Source organism: Camellia sinensis, chromosome 15 (genome assembly GCF_055761805.1).
Source record: "Camellia sinensis isolate YWXY chromosome 15, ASM5576180v1, whole genome shotgun sequence".
Taxonomy (NCBI): domain Eukaryota; kingdom Viridiplantae; phylum Streptophyta; class Magnoliopsida; order Ericales; family Theaceae; genus Camellia; species Camellia sinensis.
The window spans coordinates 116,768,488-116,781,746 of record NC_138975.1 but is presented as its reverse complement, the minus strand read 5'-3'; the positions used below and the strand labels follow the sequence as shown (position 1 = coordinate 116,781,746).

General features: G+C 35.8%; 1 pseudogene across 1 annotated transcript; it reads left to right on the top strand.

Moving 5' to 3' along the window:
* The first annotated feature begins 1,628 nt into the window (after nt 1-1,628).
* LOC114288863 (uncharacterized) lies at nt 1,629-8,938 on the top strand (annotated as a pseudogene). The gene is made up of 4 exons (XR_014357013.1): nt 1,629-1,770; nt 1,884-1,995; nt 8,329-8,469; nt 8,589-8,938. The product of XR_014357013.1 is annotated as an uncharacterized LOC114288863 (transcript).
* The last annotated feature ends 4,321 nt before the right edge of the window (nt 8,939-13,259 follow it).

Below are 13,259 nucleotides of genomic sequence, written 5' to 3'. Positions count from 1 at the left end.
AGAAAAGGGAAAGGGAGTATAATTTTGAAGTAAGGAGAGATGGGTCGTCATATGATGAGAGGAACCAGAGTAAAAAATCTAGATAGATGAAGAGATACTTGAAAAAGACCCAAGCAAATTTGAATAAATGGAGGAAACAACGGAGGCAGGCGCGAATGGCTGAGAGGTAGACAGTAAATGCTGAAGCTGACCAATCTGAGCACTCAAGAAAGTCAAGTCAGGATCAAGAGCCGAAACAGGAGCAATATAAGTGGCGGGAGGCCGAAGAGTACTCTGAAGAGAAGCACGGACTGAGTCTGAGACTGCTGAGAAGACGAGGCAGGCAGAGGTCCCTTCTTGGGATAGTGATATTTCCAATGGCTTCTCTGATGGCAGTAAGCATACTCATCTGAAGCCAGTAGCCTATTTTTGGGCCTAGCCATTTTATCATCCGTCATTGTAATGAACTAGCAAGAACAATAGAAAAGATCCAAACAAAAGAGAGCCAATACGCAAACAGGGATATCCATTGGAGTCAAAGAATAATAAGCACTAAATACCAAGTGAATAACACCTCAGATAAGGAACCAGATGATAATACCTCATATGGGTCAAATATTCAAACCCAGTTCAGAAAGACGATCTTCGCGATGTGAAGTTGAGCCAGAGAGATGATGGTGAATCAAAACGAGAGAGTGACCAACCAGATGAAGCCCAAATATACAGTCGTGATCCACGACTTATAATCCATGAACCAGAGAAGGTTACGGTGCAGCAAAGACCACCTACGAATCAGCATCGCGAATCAGATGACCAGATGGGTCGATTGAACGAAATAGACGAGTCGACTCAAACAGATGGGATGACTTAGATGACCAGATCGGTTGACTCAAACAGATGACCAAACAAGCCAAATCCAATCTCGAATCAGACCAACAAGAGTACCACAATCGGTGGATTGCGATTCAAACTCAAATTGGTCGCACGAATCTAGAAAGCTGAACCAGAGAAGAATCGACAATAGGGTTTTGAACATAGCTTTGATACCATGTAAGATTTCTAAATGACTTATGTATATTCAATTGTGTTTCTAATACAAGAGTACATCAGTTTATATCACAAAATAACCCTAAGACTAAAAAGGAAACTAGAATAATTACTCAATCCCCAACATTCCCTAAAATATACAAAAAAAAAATATGTACTACCATATATACATAAAACCTAATATTTTCACAATGGATTTGAGTTTGGATGTGGATTCAAATCTAAGGATTTAAATCTAAAATGATAAGAATTAGTAGATGCATTTGGGAACACACACACACACACACACAGATACAATATGTACATACATATAGATAACTATATAGTGTTTGAGCTATTTGTAGAAAATCATGGAGGGGGAGAGAGAGCTGGCTCAAGCAAATCCGAACATAGCCCAAAAGTAATATATTTCTTAGGAATGAACTCAAGCAAATCTTACTATATGTTGGACATATCTGTTATGTATGAGATAATGGTTATATTAATTTACTTGCCTTTAAGCAATTGTTGTTTTGTGGTGTGTGATTTTAAGCTCTTCCAGTGCTCACTCCTTGTTGATTAAGGTCTTCATATTGTGGTTTTTTGTAGAAGGTTAAAGAGTCATGTGTGAGGACTCAAAGCCAAAGGAGTTAGGAGGAAAGGGAAAGGGAAAACAGGCAGCGGAAGGAAGTGATGATACTGCTTCAAAAGGTAAAGGAAAAGAAGTGAAGACAGATGGGCTTGGCAACTGCACATATGTCAAAGGTTGTTTCTTCCCCTTAATCTGTTTTTCAGGAGCTTCTATGTTTTTTTAATTGCAATTTATCTAGTATGTTGAGTCTCCTGATTTGACTCTGGGTTTTGGATTTTGTTTTTAGCAAGGCATATCTTACGTGAGAAGCAAGGGAAGATTAATGAAGCATACAAGAAGCTAGAAAAGATGGCTGGCTTAGTAATGGAGACAAGGTTCCACCTGTTGAGTTTGCAGAGGTGATTTCCCCATTACATTATCCATTTTCTCATTATTTTTTAACACATTTAGTTTAAAACTTTTACACTTGTTGGTCAAGGTTTTGTCGGTATCAATTTCTGATTTTGAACTTGGAGGGGGTCATTTTTGACTCTTTCATATTTTTGTAATGTTTTATGATCTTGATGGTGAACCTGATTCAATTGTATTTAGTTAGCTTTTATTTAGGTATTTAATGGGTTCATCATTTTCACTTAGCTACTTAATGTTAGGAAAAATATGTGATTCCCCACAAGTAAATCAATCAATGGGAATAAAAACTAATGCGGAAAAATTAAATCAAAGACAACACAAGAATTTTTACGTGGTTCCCTCAATATGAGGTATGTCCATGGGATCGAAATCCGATTCCACTATCAACCAAATAAGTTCCAAACGGTTACAAACGAGACACTAATGGTCTCACAAAATCACCCTTAGGTGAATTCCAAATAATCACAAATAAATAAGAGGAAAGACCTCACCAAATAGATGAACCAAAATCTTCAAAACCAGAGTTGAAGAAGACCCAAAATAATGAACCAAATAAGAACCGAAAATTGAACCAAACTGCTTCACAAATCAAAGCACCAATTCTTGATTGACCAAGTCAAATACAAAGCAACAAAACAAAACCAATTGAAACCCACCAAATTAAGTTATACACCAAGCACTCTTACCTAAAGCTTTGCTGCTGCCGCTCACGTTTTTCTTGGGAAAAACAATACCCACAATATGTATTGTGAATCTAGGTTTTTTTTTTTTTTTTATCAAAACCTTAGTTGTTTCCAAACTAAATTGGGTCTCCACCAAATTAAATATAATATATAAAAATATATTATAATTAATACTAAACCAAATTAAACTCTTTTTCCAAAACTAATTGGGTCCCACACTCCAATAAGGAGGTATACCCAACAATTCTCCCCCTACCGACTTAGGTGGAGAGATCAACCATACCCGCCAAAGTTCGACACTTTAAATGTTTGTCTTTCGACAAAGTCTTTGTCAACATATCCGAAATATTATCATTTGTGTGAACCTTTTCGAGTTGTAACAATTTCGAATCTAACACATCACGAATCCAATGGTATCTCACATCAATGTGTTTCGATCTCGAATGAAAAGTAGAATTTTTACTCAAGTGAATAGCACTTTGACTATCACAATAAAGCACATACTTTTCTTGCTTCAAACCCAACTCTTGCAAAAATTTCTTCAACCATAACTCTTCTTTGCAAGCTTCTGTAATGGCAATAAATTCAGCTTCGGTAGTTGAGAGAGCAACACATTTTTGTAATTTAGATTGCCATGCCACAGCTCCCCCTGCAAAAGTCATCAAATACCCCGAAGTAGATTTCCTAGAATTAATATCACCGGCCATGTCAGAATCTATGAACCCATCAAGCATCGGCTTACCATCCCCAAAACACAAACATACCTTCGAAGTCCCTCGAAGATACCTTAGAATCCATTTTACCGTTGCCCAATGTTCTTTACCAGGATTAGAGAGAAAACGACTCACCACACCAACGGCGTGAGCAATATCCGGCCTTGTACAAACCATGGCGTACATCAAAGAACCAACTGCTAAAGCATAAGGAACTTTCAACATCTCTTCTTTATCTTTCTCACTTGTAGGACATTGATTCAAACTAAGCTTGAAGTGACCCGCAAGTGGACAACCAATCGACTTTGCTTTATTCATGTTAAACCTCTCAAGAACTTTCTCAATGTAGCTTTCTTGAGACAACCAAATCAGTTCCTCTTTGCGATCACGAACAATTTTCATACCAAGTATTTGCTTTGCCGATCCCAAATCTTTCATAGCAAAAGACTTGCTCAACTCTAACTTCAACTTGTCAATCATGGTAGAATCTTGACCCACAATTAACATGTCATCAACATAAAGTAAAAGAATAATAAATTTACCATCCGGGAAATTTTTCACAAACACACAATGGTCCGAAGTGGTTTTAAAAAAACCATTATTCATTATGAAAGAGTCAAATTTTTTGTACCATTGCTGCGGGGCTTGCTTAAGACCATACAAACTTTTCTTCAATTTGTAAACAAATTTCTCTTTCCCTTTTTTCACAAAACCTTCCGGTTGCTCCATGTAAATTTCTTCTTCAAGATCACCATGAAGAAATGCGGTCTTCACATCAAGTTGCTCAACTTCAAGGTTCATACTTGCAGCCATGCCAAGTACAACCCGAATAGAAGACATCTTTACAACCGGCGAGAAAATCTCATCAAAGTCAATAACTTTCTTTTGCCCAAAGCCTTTCACAACAAGACGTGCTTTGTACCTCAGAGTCTTGTCATCATTCTTCAATTTGAAAACCTACTTATTTTTCAGAATTTTCCTCCTTTAGGCAACTTCACTAAATCATAAGTCTGGTTTTCAAGTAAGGAATTCATCTCCTCGTCCATGGCCTTTTTCCAATCACCTTTCATTACATGCTCAATTGCTTCTTGGTAGCTCTTAGGCTCCCTTTGATCAGAAATCAACACAAATTCATTGGGAGGATACTTTCTTGAAGGTTGTCGGTCCCTTGTAGATTTTCTTAACTCAAGTTGTGGTGGCGGTTCTTGAGTTGGACGCTCTTCCTCAATTTCGGGCTCAACTTCATTTTGAATAGCATCATCATATACATCTTCAAGAGGTGGTTGCACCTCTCCCCCATTTTCATCGTCAATTGAAGATGAAGGAGATGGATCCATGTTAATGAGATCACTAGTTTTTGGCTCTGGTTGATCACCCTTGCCAAAGTCTTCAATTGTTTGGTCTTCAAGAAACACAACATCACGGCTTCAAATGACTTTCTTGTCGACCGGATCCCACTATCTATACCCGAATTCATCACGCCCATAGCCAAGAAAAATGCATTGTCTTGACTTACAATCAAGCTTGGACCTCTCATCCTTTGGAATGTGAACAAAAGCTCAGCAACCAAACACTCTCAAGTGCTCATAAGATACATCTTTGCCAGTCCAAACTCTTTCTGGTACATCACCATTCAAAGGATAGGAAGGAGACAAATTGATCATATCAACCGCTGTCTTCATTGCCTCACCCCAAAAGGATCTTGGCAATTTAGCTTGTGAAAGCAAACACCTTGTTCTTTCCACAATGGTGCGGTTCATCCTCTCGGCAACGCCATTTTATTGAGGAGTCTTCTTAACTGTCTTTTGGTGCCGAATACCTTGGCTGCGACAATACTCATCAAATGGCCCAATGTATTCACCACTGTTGTCTGATCGGATGCACTTCAATTTCTGCCATGTTTCTCTTTCAACCATGGCCTGAAAATGCTTAAATACTTCTAGAACTTGATCTTTAGTTTTTAGTAGAAAAGCCCAAACTTTCCTTGAATAATCATCAATGAAAGTAACAAAATAAAGTGCACCACCATGTGTTCTAACTTTTAAAGGACCACAAACATCCGAATGAATCAACTCTAAAGCATTTTCTTTTCTAGAAGTAACATTTTTATGAAAAGAAACTCTATGTTGTTTACCCGCCAAACAATAAACACAAGTTTTGAGATGTGTACCTTTCAAACCGGGTAGAAGCTCTTTCTTGAACAATAATTGCAGTCCCTTTTCACTCATGTGGCCAAGCCGCTTGTGCCACAATTCGGTAGAAGTATCATCTTCAAGTGCATTGACAACACCTTTACAAATTTTCCCTTGCATCGAATAAAGTGTATGAGTCTTCTTGCACTTAGCCACCACCAAAGAACCTTTTGTGAGCTTCCATATTCCATCACCAAATTTGTTGTTGAAGCCTTCATCATCTAGCTTCCCAGTAGAGATCAAATTGAGGCAAATGTCGGGAACATGCCTCACATCTTTAAGCAACAACTTGCAACCCAAATTTGTTTCCAAGCAAACATCACCCATACCAATAATCTTGGACAAACCTTCATTACCCATTCGAACAAAACCATAATCTCCTTCGGTGTAGGTAGTGAAGAAATCAACTCGAGAAGTCACATGAAAAGAAGCATCGGAATCAACCACCCAATTACTCTCTTGGCCCACAAAATTGATACAATTATCTTTACAAACGACCATGAGATCATCGGTAGTAACTGCCGTTGTGTCTTCTTGCTTCTTGTCCACACTTTTGTCACGCCTTTTCTCCTTATTCTTGAGCTTTCGACATTCCCGCTTCATGTGCCCTTTCTCATGGCAATAATGGCACTCAATGTCTTTCTTTGAAAAAGAACCATCTTTTGATTTGTCACGGCTTTGATCACGACCTTGAGGAGTCTTACTCCTCCCCCTTGTTTTGCTTCGGCCTCTCACAACAAATGCTTCTGAATGAGAGGAACTCGCTGATTTTCTTCTAGTTTCTTCATTCAACAGGCTACTAGTGACTTGGCCCATTGTGACAACTCCATCGGGCGCCGAATTACTAACGGTCACAACCAAAGTCTCCCAACTTTCGGGCAAAGAACTAAGTAGCATCAAAGCCTGCAACTCATCATCAAAAATAATTTTCATAGAAGCAAGTTGGTTAACAATACTTTTTATTTCATTCAGATGTTCCGGAGTAGGGCTGCCCTCTTTATATTTTAAATTAACTAACTTACGAAACAGAAAAACTTTATTTGTGGCTGATTTCCTATCATAAAGGCCCTCTAATTTTTTCCATAAATCATGTGCCGAAGTTTCAGTAGCAACGTGATGAAACACACTATCATCAATCCATTGACGGATAACACTAACGGCTTTTCGATTAAGCCTATTCCATTCATCATCTTTCATACCCTTGGGTTTGCTACTATCACCCTCAATAGGTCCATACAAATCTTTACAAAATAATAGGTCCTCTATTTTAGTTTTCCAAGTTACCCAATTACTTCCATTGAAGCTAGACATACGACCCATATTCCCCTCCATTGATTTACACAAATAAATAAACCCAAATAAACCGTAAGCTCTAATACCAGTTGTTAGGGAAAATATGTGATTCCCCACAAGTAAATCAATCAATGGGAATAAAAACTAATGCGGAAAAATTAAATCAAAGGCAACACAAGAATTTTTACGTGGTTCCCTCAATGTGAGGTACGTTCACGGGATCGAAATCCGATTCCACTATCAACCAAATAAGTTCCAAACGATTACAAACGAGACACTAATGGTCTCACAAAATCAACCTTAGGTGAATTCCAAATAATCACAAATAAATAAGAGGAAAGACCTCACCAAATAGATGAACCAAAATCTTCAGAATTAGAGTTGAAGAAGACCCAAAATAATGAACCAAATCAGAACCGAAAATTGAACCAAATTGCATCACAAATCAAAGCACCAATTCTTGATTGACCAAGTCAAATACAAAGCAACAAAACAAAATCAATTGAAACCCACCAAATTAAGTTATACACCAAGCACTCTCACCTAAAGCTTTGCTGATGCCGCTCACGTTTTTCTTGGGAAAAACAATACCCACAATATGTATTGTGAATCTAGGGTTTTTTTTTTTTTATCAAAACTTTAGTTGTTTCCAAACTAAATTGGGTCTCCACCAAATTAAATATAATATATAAAAATATATTATAATTAATACTAAACCAAATTAAACTCTTGTTCCAAAACCAATTGGGTCTCACACTCCAATAAGGAGGTATACCCAACACTTAATTGGTTTCAAGCCTTCTAAAATGTGCTAAATAATCATGATCTCTTCAACTTAATGATTTTTATAACAGTTTTGAAGTACTACATTACAAAACCTTGGTCATTGGAAACAAATTGCATGAACACACCATGTTGAAAGTTAACTAATGGTCCATATGTTTGGGTGAGAAAATGTTTTTCTTATTTTTTGGCATTTGGTATAATGGAAAATGAAAGTTAACAAAAAATGTCCTGTGGTAAAAATAAACCTATTTGGGCGGAAAATGGTTGCACTTTTAAAAAGTACAAAACGTTTTCCAAACTAAAGTCTTACCAATCCCACCACACTACCACCAGCAACACCACCACCACACTGCCACCACCACCGCCACAACCTCCTCCACATCACCACCCCTACTCTTGCCACCACCACCGTCACCCTGTTGCCACCTCTTTACCACCACTAATACAACCGTTATTACATTAGTTTTAAGGATGCAAAATGTTTTTTGTTGGAAAATGTTTTTCGCTGAAACAAAAGGAGCGTAAGAAAATAGTTAGGGTGTTCTCTGTACAATCTCCTATAGAGAATGTTTGACCGAGATATTGTCTCAGGAATATTTGAAGAAGCCATAACACTGACATCTCTGCGTTGCTTTTTTGTCTTTTTCTTCTAGCTAACAGCTGAATATTCAGTGTCCATCAGGGAAGAAGGGTGGAGACTTGGGATGGTTTCCGTGTGGTAAGATGGCTGGCCTATTTCAGGATGTTGCCTTTAGCACAACTGTTGGAGCTATCAGTGCACCATTTAAATCAACGTATGCTATTTTAATTTCTGATTTTTGCTCTGCAAACCTACTAACCACATGTTAAGATTTATCTTATGCTATTCATGTTCCTCAGACCGGCTAAATTTTTTATGCTATTGATGATACAGGAATGGATACCACATTATCTTGTCCTAATGGAGGAAGAATTGATAGAACTTGGCATTCAAAGTTGTGCTCTCTCGGATTATTAACCACCAAATCAAAGTAAGCATTGTGTATTTATCTGTGTGAGACTTTGGCTTGATTGCGGCATGGTTTTTAGAACATAATTGACTCAATGATGCTTAAACCTTTTAGACGTTGGTTTGATAAGTAGTTTTTTTTTTTGGTAGTCCACTTTCTGTTATATAGAGTTCTGACTACTAGATTTGGTCTTCATTGGAGTCCACCCTCTGTTAAAAATCATTTGATAATCAAAGGTTTTGCATGGAATCCACTGATCCCTAGGGCATGTTTGTTTGGAGGGGACTGGATAAGGAAGATTGTAATTCATCAGACTGTTAGTCTTGAGATACATTGTATTTGGTTGGACTGGATTCATATTCTATGTTTGTTTAGTCATGGGATTAAATATCTGGATTGGACTATTTTTAGTTAATTTAATGTTTGGTTAGACGGATTAGATAAGGATAAATGTTCAAAAGATTATTTTACCCTTATAATTTATAATTTATATTTTTTTTATTTAATATATAATTTTAAATTTGTAATCTATAATTTATAATTTAACAACACTAAAAATTTTTAATTTATAAGCCCATAATTGTTAATTTATTATTTTTAATTAAGTTTAATTTATAATTTATATTTTTTATTTAATATATAATTTTAAATTAACAACACTAAAAAAATAATTTTATTTAATATATAAATTTAATTTTTTAACAACACAAAAAATTTAATTTATAAGGCCATAATTTTTAATTAAATTAAATTTATAATTTATATTTTTTATGTAATATATAATTTTAAATTAGCAACACTAAAAAAATAATTTTATTTAGTATATAAATTTAATTTTTTAACAACACTAAAAAATTTAATTTATAATGCCATAATTTATTATTTAATTAAATTAAATTTATAATTTATATTTTTTGTTTAATATATAATTTTAAATTAACAACACTAAAAAAAAGATATTAAATATAAGAGGGTCAAAAATGTAATTTCATAAGCTAATCTCATGATTTCTATCCCACCTCCCATGGGATACAACAATCCAACAATTATGGGACTAAGGCCCCGTTTGTTTTGGGGTGTAATGGATAGGAGGGGATTAGGATGGAGGTAGGGTTATTTAGTGTTGTATTTGTTTGTAGAGTTGGGGAAGGGATTAGGATGGAAAAAGAGATTAAAATGGAGGTTGGAAGGGGGATTGGAATGGAGGAGGTGGAGGTGGAGGTGGTATTAGAAAAATAGTGAGGGGATTAGAAATTTATTTATTTATTTTTTATATTTTACATATTGGGAATTTTCTTTTAATCATTAATGCTTAATTTTTTATATTTTTCTATTTGTTTTATTATTTTATATAAAAATAATTTTACAACTCTTATACTAACAAATATCATCAAAACAAACACAATTTTACTTAATCCACTCACTATCAATCCCCTCACTAACAATCCCTCACTATTGATCCCCTCATTATGGATCCCCTCCATTCTACCTCGGAAAACAAACGGGGCCTAATAGTTCAGAGGGACTATTAATCCGGAGCAAAAACTGGCTACCAAACAACGGACTATCAGTCCATCCAGACTAATAGTCCAATCCCATGTCCCAATCCTTCAAAACAAACACCACCTTAAGTTCATACAAAAATGATGAGTAGGGGAACATAACATCTCATGCACATTCTAGAATATACAGAACACACACTCTCTCTCTCTCTCTCTCTCATACACATTATTTAATCACCTGCTTAGAAAAATATATTTATTTAAATTATATTATCTCTTTATTTTTTTTATACATTTTTTCATAAAAAATCAAAAAATATACTTAATCCTAAACAATTCTGTAGTTTAGGTGAAGGCACTCTATGCAGAGTTACACTTAGTCATATGTAGGATTTTGGAGTCATCATAGGCAAAATGGTTTGTGACATGTGCTAATCCTTATCACATTGTTTCGTTTTCCAAGACGAGGATAAAACTCCTATTTGATTTAGCCTCCGTTTGGGAAGTGGGTTGGCTTTTTAGCTTTTTGGTTTTTTGACTATTTTAATCTGGGCTATTTTAGCCTGGTTTGGGAAGGACTTTTTGGCTTTTTGACTTTTTTAGCTTTTTTTGTAAGAGAGGATTGTAATGATTATGGGTTGGATTTGATGTTTTGTTTTTTGTGGCTAAAATAGCCTATTTTATTTTTTGTGGCTATTTTAGACAAAATAGCCTGGCTTTTTTCTTCCCAAACGGAGCCTTGAACAAATTACTCTTAGCCCCTAGATTAGACTCAAAATAAAGGAGACCCCAGATAGGTCCTGTTTGGCAAGTGAATTTTTAGCTTTTTTCAAGTTAAAATTTACAAAAAATCAAAATAAGTCAATAAAATAAAATATCACAATAAATTCATAATCATTTTTTTTCTCTTACAAACATTACATGTAACTAAAAAAAATTCAACTCTCTTCCTAAATACAAAAATTTTAACCTATTAAAATAGTAAACTTTTCAAACGAGGCCATAGTTTCATTTGTGATGATAAACCTCCTTGTGATGATCACCGTAGTAGCTCTCTTAACCAATAAAATGCTCTAAACAAGATGAAAGGAAGAAAAAAAAATGAATCTTGAACATTTATGTTCATAGTAAAAAAGTTTTGACATTGATTTTCTATTAAAAAACATTGAGGATATAAAACAGATGCAAAATATGGAATAATGTACATACATGTACACGGAGAGACATAGAGAGAGGATAATATAATTAAAACGTTGAGGATATAATGTACATACATGTACATACATGGTTTTTAGCCTTGTTGGAGTATCAAGACATACTTATAATATAATTATTTTTCAAGGTTATTTAAGACTTCCCATGAATTTTTATTTATTTATTTTTAAATTCAAAATGAGGGGTATATGTCTGTTAAAATACAAGGATACATTCTAAATATCCCATTTATTTATTTACTTATTTTTACGCCTTGTAAATATTATACACTGTGAAGAAATATTTGTATGTATAGGTGTATAGAGAAATTTAATATATTACTTTAAAAGCTCTCAAATACAAGAGGAGAAAATAACTCATTTTGAAAACTAAAATTACCTTGGAAAGGATTAGTTAGAAATTAGAAATCTACCAAATGTTGATGGAAGGCATATGTTGCACTTTGTAAAAGTCGTCTCCTTTTTCCCTGTTGACCCCTTGAAGCTTGTTATAAAATGTTTTACTCAAATTGAGTTCGATTTACAATTTGGGTGTGAATTCATTAGGTAATTGAGAGTTTTTGTGTATATATTTTTTATTTTTTTAACGGATTGATTTGTGACTTTTAACCTTGTAGACACCCCATTTTTGACCGTTCTCAAGACTTGGATGTCATCGTTTGAACACTCAATGGTCATCCATGTTCGTGTTCGTCTCGAGTTCTCGGAGGTCTCGGTCGCGCGCCTTGCCTCAAGATCTCTCGACTTATTTGTTTTGTGCTTGGTTGGACTAAGGACTTGTGGTCTTTGCACCTGAGGGCGGGAAATGGCTTGTTGGCTATCCCCACACCCCACCGGCCTTGGCATGTTGCCACCGGCCCTGTTTTATTACTACTGGCCAAAACTGTTGGCCAATCGGCAATGTTTTTCGTCAGCCGGCCCTTTGTGTTGGTCGATCGGCCTTTTCTGCTGGCCGATCCTTGTTCATCTGCTTTATACAGATATTTAGTGCCAGGTGGCACAATCTCTATTCTCCATACACGTGTATGGAGGATTTGCACCTTTGTTTTAGCTTCTTGAGGAAGCTTGGACCTTTTGAACCCTTATTTTAGCTTCTTGAAGAAGCTTGAACCTTTTAAACCTTTTTTTAGCTTCTTGAAGAAGCTTGAACCCTTTTTAGCTTCTTGAAGAAACTTGAACCTTTTTAGCTTCTCCAAGAAGCTTGAACCTTTTTAGCTTCTTGAACAAACTTGAACCTCTTTAGCTTCTCCGAGAAGCTTGAACCCTCTTGTTTTCTATAAGAGAGGGCCTCCCTCTCCTTTAGAGAGGTTCCAAAAATTTGTTTAAGGCTCCAAGATATATCTCTCTTTATATCTCTATATTTTGGGTTCAAAAAGGTCTTGTTCTTGGCCTATTACACCACACCTCATAGCCACACACCTCCACCATTCATCTAAGGTTCTTGGAGGTCATTTTTAGAAGTTAAGGAGTTGGTTCTTGATCCAAGAGCCTGCTGGTTTTGCAGCTGTGCATCAAGGGTGAGAACTATCCTCTTTATTTCCCATTTTTGCACACACTTTTAGCCTATCTTGTATGCTGTTTTGAGCTTAACTTATAACTGATAAAAGTTTTTTTTTGGCATGCTTTTGAAGTTTGTTTAAGATCACTTTTGTGTTTGGGGTTGTTTACCCTCTCTTAGGCCTTGTTTAGCCTCATTTTTGTGCCTTTTTTGTGAGCTTCGGGACCACCTTGTATTGGCCTTCTCACCACTGGGGGTGGTGTTTTGAGGTCCTAAGAAGGAGAAGGCCATCCCCTCTCCTTGTTGTCTTCAATACTTGTCATATTTGCCTTATATGTGAGCACCTTTGTTAAGTTCATGTTAGCCATGTCTTAGCTGGTA